The following is a 6,536-nucleotide window of genomic DNA, read 5'->3' as shown; positions in this document are numbered from 1 at the left end:
CGCCCCCTGTGGCGCCGCCGATATCAACCAGCGGTGTCCGGCGGAGCTGCAGCAGCTCGCCGGCGATGGGAGCGTGATTGGGTGCAAAAGTCCCTGTTTGGCGTTCCGTACGGATCAGTACTGTTGTACGGGGCAGTACAACAATCCGCAGACTTGTACGGCTACGGATTATTCGAGGGGGTTCAAGAGTTTGTGCCCGCAGGCTTATAGCTATCCTTATGATGATGCCACGAGTACTTTTACTTGTTTTGGGGCTAATTATGTGATTACTTTCTGCCCCTTCTGGCTTTAGTGTGGGGATAAATATATATATATAATCGTGAGCTGTAGCTAGAACAGTCTCTTTTGAAGTTCGTAAGTTTCTTCAGGTCACAAGTTTGAATCCTCTTATGACCAATTTACTGTAGTAAAGACAGTTGTCAAATATTTAGACACATGATAGTGTCTGGGGCTCTTATAATATTCTCCGATATATATATATATATATATATATAGGAATAATTTTTTTTTGTAATTAATATTTGCTTTTACTCGGTATGTTTGTGAATTGAATTATGAAGTTAGAGATGTTCCGAGTTTTTATTACACAAATATGAGTCACTGTATAGGCTGAAATTATAATTTTTTGAAATAAGGGTGTTAGAAAATAATAAAATAATGCAGAAAAATTAAAAGAATGTCTCATATCAATTTCTTACCCTACACATGCCACCTCCAAGTTCAAATCGTACAAGTACCTTTTCAAAGGTTGTGGTAGATGGCAATTGCGTAAAGTAACATGATGATAGTAGATGGGTGTAGCGGTCAATGGTGGGTGGTGGCCTTGACAACAGTTAGGTAAGTGACAAAGAAGGACTCTCTTCTCTTTTCTCCTTTGGGATAGCCTCACGATAGTCACCTCACGATAGTCAAGAGACATTTGACCACTCTCCGTGCAAGCGAATAAATAGTGGATGGTCCCTTCCTCTCATGTTCTCCCCTCTTTCACTCGAGCACTTCATAATGATGCCTGGAACCCCTTTATTTGCATTAGGTGTGGGAGTGGATTGTGGTGGTTTGGGCTGGGCAACTGCCTTAAGCCCATTTCCTCTATCATGATAACAGTCTTCTATTATTATTTTGGAAATAAAACTTAGCTGACACATCTTTTAATTTATTGGTATGGGCTGGGCCAGTGGGGAACCCCGCCGTTGATCCACTTCAGTTGAATTGTCAAATGCCCACTCAAAGTATGATCATCATATTTTATGCGATTTAATGTAGATATTAAACTTTTATTTGAGTGCAAAGTTCTAACTATTTCTGTTTTTGCATGCCTTAAAAATATTTGCTTGATGATAAGTTTGCTTGATGCGTCATATGAATCCATTATCAAGCATGGTCATGTTGCTCAATGTCATGACGCTTAAACAAATCACTATAATAGAGGAGTGGTTTAACTCCCTGGTACTGTTCTAAGACTCATAAAAGGTGTTAGGAAGTGGATTTAGCAGGGAAGTGATTGTGGAATAGTGAGGAAATGAAAATATGGGCGGCTGACGAGGTTTGGTGGGGGATAGATGATGTTTGGCTGCCGTCTTGTCTGAAAATAGCGGTTGAATGACAAAATGGTGAGGTACGAGCAATGAGGAGATCCACGGTCTGTTCCTGAGCAAGATATATTCACACCACTTGCAAAAAGGAAAAATATAAAACACTTTTTTGGGTCGAAATTAGAGATGTAATCTCTAAACACAAGAATAAAAGCCAAAAGTTCTTTAACTAGGTTTAAAGCAATATACTTATATTAAGACATAAATTAAATCGTAATTAGAAAGAACAAAATTGGAAATAGAACAAAAACAATTTCTTGTTGAGGCTGCAAACAAAATGTAAAGCTTGTAGGTTTTTGCTACAACACTCTCGTAACTGTCATGATTCCATGGATTATGAAATCCTGCCGTCTCAAGGATTGTAGATTATGGATCGCGTGATTTCTTGGGAGCTCCTGCGTCATTCTCCCTGGCTATAAAAGACTTCCTCTTTTGTGGAAGGACCTGGGTTTCACTGTTGAATGTTCATTCCCACAAAATACCTAAAGAGATTTCAAAAGCTGCGGTTCACAACATGTCTGATTATCCATCTAAGGGTGAGTTGTTGAACTGAATTGAAGCTTGATATATACGTTACCGAATAAAATCCTTCAAAAATATAAATAATTTCACACCCTTATCGTAATAGTGCTCTAAGTTATATCATGAAAACGAACTACTTTCTTGAAGTATAAGTCTATAATATGTGGTGCATCTATTATCTTGTGGTAAGGAACAAAATGTGCAATCTTGGAGAAACGATCTACCATGACAATGACAATTATTTTGTGTCGTGTTTGAGGGTATTCCACAATATTTATGCTCACATCCATCCTATGCAACTCTAAAACACGTACGTCATTCTAAAGTCTATTATAATAGAATAAATAACTATCACTTTTGACACAATTAGAGTTGAAGCTGCATCTGGGCTAATACTCTAAATCTAAGCTTTAACCAATAAGTATGTAACATAATTTTGCGATTTCTTGTACTCAGATGGTCTCATTTCATAGGTAAGTTGGCTTAGCGGAAAAATTCCTGAAATGTGTCTATGACATACTAAATCGCTCTCGGTGGTAGTCACCTAGAAGGTAAACTATCAGTCTGGACATTTAGTAACTCCCTCAAAGGGTTGCCTCTTTTATGGTATCAACTCCTCGGACTCACTATCATTTAAGGCAACCAATGTTAGTGCTTCTCTCACAAGCTCAATTTGAAGGACTGTTAAGTTACTAGTATCTCTGCTTTTTATCAGTTGGAAGTTGATACTCTTTTACATTCTCATCTTCTTTAGCGTCTTCTATGTCACTGTTTATGTTTTTCATTGCTCATTCCACGAATGAGATCATCCTCATGTTCGGGCAATTTGATATAATATGCCCAAAATCATGGCATTTAAAACACTTTTTTTGGTTGGGATGAATTTGGGAGTGTTGGTTATCTCCATTTTTTTCTTCACTATGAACTGATTTTTTCTGGAGCAAATTCAGTTGAGATGCTCCACTGGGTGTACTCTTGCTGTTTGATTATGGGGTTGAACTCTACTCATAAAATGTGGCGGTCAACTAGTGACTTTATTTTTTCTCTACTTTTAAAGTTAAGATATGTAAATCAAGCAGGACCAATAAGCTTGCAGTTGTACCAGATTGCTAATAAACGATCTTAGTCCTCCAAGACACCTCGATTCTGTGTGCTCCTCTGGTGCCACCAACTCACATTTCAACATGCGTTATCAAATTCAACTTTTTACTCTATACAAGAATCTCTCAGGCGCAATTGGTTAAATTTTATGAACATATCTTGTCGGTAATGCAGGGGAAGATATTTGCGCTGCATTTCCCTTTTCATCTTAGACCATATGGTGATCTTACTCTTCTTTTCTCATTGTCGAGCACGTTTCAAGTTCTTCCACCACAAGGGCTTGATTACTATCAATTTAACTCTCTTATCATGGGGAACGTCTTTGTACTAAAAAAATTATTCCACTATTTAAAGCCACTCATAAACTCATTCAAATCCATGTGACCATCCAAATCCAATAATCCACCTTTAATTATGGTTGGTTTGATATTCCATACCAAATACTTACGATATTAGTTGTCACTAGAAACTTCCTGATGGAAGAGATTCACTTTCTCCCCTCGATCTGGCGAGTCACTGTTGTGGCTATGAGTTACTTAACCAGATTGTCTTCTCTTAAAAGCAGGAAATCTATACGGCGAGTCACTGTTGTGGCTATGAGTTACTTCACCAGATTGTCTTCTCTTAAAAGCAGGAAATCTATATTGCAGTTGGAGGATTTTCTATTGCATATCATCCATGATAAGTTTTTGGATATCTTGTTGAGTGTTTCTTCTTAAAGGCTTGGTGTCCTTTTCTTTTGATCAGGTTTTTGGTAGATGTAAGAATGAAAATCAAGGTTGGTTGGTGTCAGGGTAGAATTTTGGTGAAGGTAGGAATATTGAATTTTTAAAATTTAGGGTTAGGGTTAGGAATTTTTTTAGGAATTGTTTAAAGTGGAGATTTTCTCTTTTTTTGGAATTTTAGATTTGGAGCAAGAAAAACCAATCCCTAAAAATTTTGGGGCTTGTTGATTGAAAACAACAGTCAAACCACGAAACAACAAGGAGGATCTATCATCTATTTCTGAGAAAGATACAAACACATTACTTGCAAAAGAAAAATAATACAACATCTCTTACGGTAGAAATCAAATGTACAATATCTAAACAAAAACAAAAGCCAAAATTCTCTTAATCATGTTTAAAACAATATAATTGTACTAAGACATAAGTTAAACTTTGATTAGAAATAATAAAATAGGGAATAAGCAACACCGCCCTCCCCCCCCTTCCCCCACAACCACCCAAAGAGGATCGATGACAGCAAAGAAAGACAATTTCTTGTTGAGGCTGCGAACAGAGCGAGAAATTTGCAGGTTTTCTCTACAATGACAGCGCAAGTGCCCTAATTTCATGGGAGTACAAATCCTACCGTCTCGTAGATTGTGGAATACAGGTCTCACGGTTCTGCAGGAACTCCCATGTCACTCCCTTGCTAGCCAACTTTCTTCCTCACCAGGCATTAATATGACTACAAGATCTTTCTTCTGTTTATCTTTATAAGCCATCCACCAAAGACTTGGTCAACTAGGTTAACCTCAATACCAAACTATGAACCTCAACATAATGCCACATACTTTTACCTCCATTCATTTCTTCGAAACATCACTCACCAAAAAGTTTAAACTTGTCTACAATCACCTTCTCTAGAGTCATAGGGTTTGTTTGTTTTAATTGAATAAGAGTGTATAGCTAAACAAATGCTGGGGGCTTTGAATTCTTATCTACTTGGTTAGAAGTTAAACAAATGCAAAGTGTTTTTTTTTAAGGAATTTAGAATACTCCTAGTAAGCCATTCTTGTTGTATTACGACTTCGCCCAAATTAAGGAGTTTGAAATATGTGTCACAAAGTCCCTCGTGTAGTTGCAATCTCATTCTTGTCCCCTCCCCTACCATCCATGTAGTCACTATTGTCATTATTGCCCATGTCGCTACCAGCATTGCATCACAAGACCTGGCCAACGCCCCTCCTGCCTCACTGCCAACATTGTTGACCTAGCCAACTCTGGCTCAATATTTGTTATATTCACTGGCCTTCTCTACCATTGTAACTATCCTTTTTGATTTTGTTGCCGCTGTTGCTCCATGCCAAAATTTAAAGCCTTAAAAAATGATTAATGCAAAAATTTTGATTAATTTTACTTCCAACAACATAAAAAATAATCTCTTGAATTTATTTTACAACTAATCAAACTACTCTTTTTCTACTAAAAACGTTGTATTTGAAATAAATATCTAAATACATGCAAACAAAGAGTCCATTGGCAAATTCAAGTTGCATATTGCCCTTCTAGGAAACCCTAATGAATTGTTAGCCATTGCTATTTTCCTCAAGTATATATTTTGGGATTTCTTGTTTAAATGCATTGTACTAAAAGGCTTCTATGATTCTCCACAATTCCATTCTTATTTTTAATGATCTTGCCACGGATTGGTATTCAATTTCAGTCAGATATGTACAGGATACTCTAGTTTGTGTTTTTTAGTCGTATAGTTTTCTTTGGCGAGAATAAATGTTTGACAAATTTGTTAGTTGATTAAATAAATACAGCATATTCTTGAAGTAGGGCTGCCAATGACCATATATATATATATAGATGTGATTCAATGGCATCAAACTAGCTAATAAGAAAAATGATCACTCATTTGCGCGTGTATAGCCATTCTTACGTGCCTGAATGTGATCATGCATGTATATACAAGCATGGCTTTAATATTTAAGCATGCATACTTCCATGATGAAACATGCTTAGATTATATATGGGTGTGTGGTGTCTGTTCTAGAAATTTTAAAAGGTGTTTAAGAATTGAATCTAGTGTAATCGGGGAAAGATAAAGGAAGAGGGTATTGTGAAAACGGTGGAGACTGGACGAGAGATAAAGGGGCTTGGCTACTGTCCAAGCTGGAGACAATAAGGAGGGCCACCAAAAGAGATCTATCACGTACTTTGAAGCAAGATATAGCCACACCACTTGCTCAAATCTCAACATAACTCTCTAGGTATAAAGAAGAGAACCAAATATCTTGTAATATAAAACCAGTAAAAATCTCTCAAACTAGGTCTTAAATACTATATTTATATTAAGGTGAAAATTAAATCCTAATTATAAATTAAAATAAAATAAATAAGGGCCGATAGAGCTTGACAGTAGTCAATGCTTTAAAAGGCGGTGCGCAAGCCTGCTCATTGGTGGAGGCTTCGACATAAGACCCTCAGGTTGGAGGTTGAAATCTCAGCCCTTACAAGCAGATTCAAATTAGCACATGGACTGGAAGGGAGGTCCGCCCCTCGGTCAGTCTTATTTAAAAAAAAAAAAAACAATATATATATTCTATCA

The sequence above is a fragment of the Phalaenopsis equestris genome, unplaced genomic scaffold, assembly GCF_001263595.1.
Source record: "Phalaenopsis equestris unplaced genomic scaffold, ASM126359v1 Scaffold000130, whole genome shotgun sequence".
NCBI lineage: Eukaryota > Viridiplantae > Streptophyta > Magnoliopsida > Asparagales > Orchidaceae > Phalaenopsis > Phalaenopsis equestris.
This window is presented reverse-complemented; position numbering follows the sequence as displayed.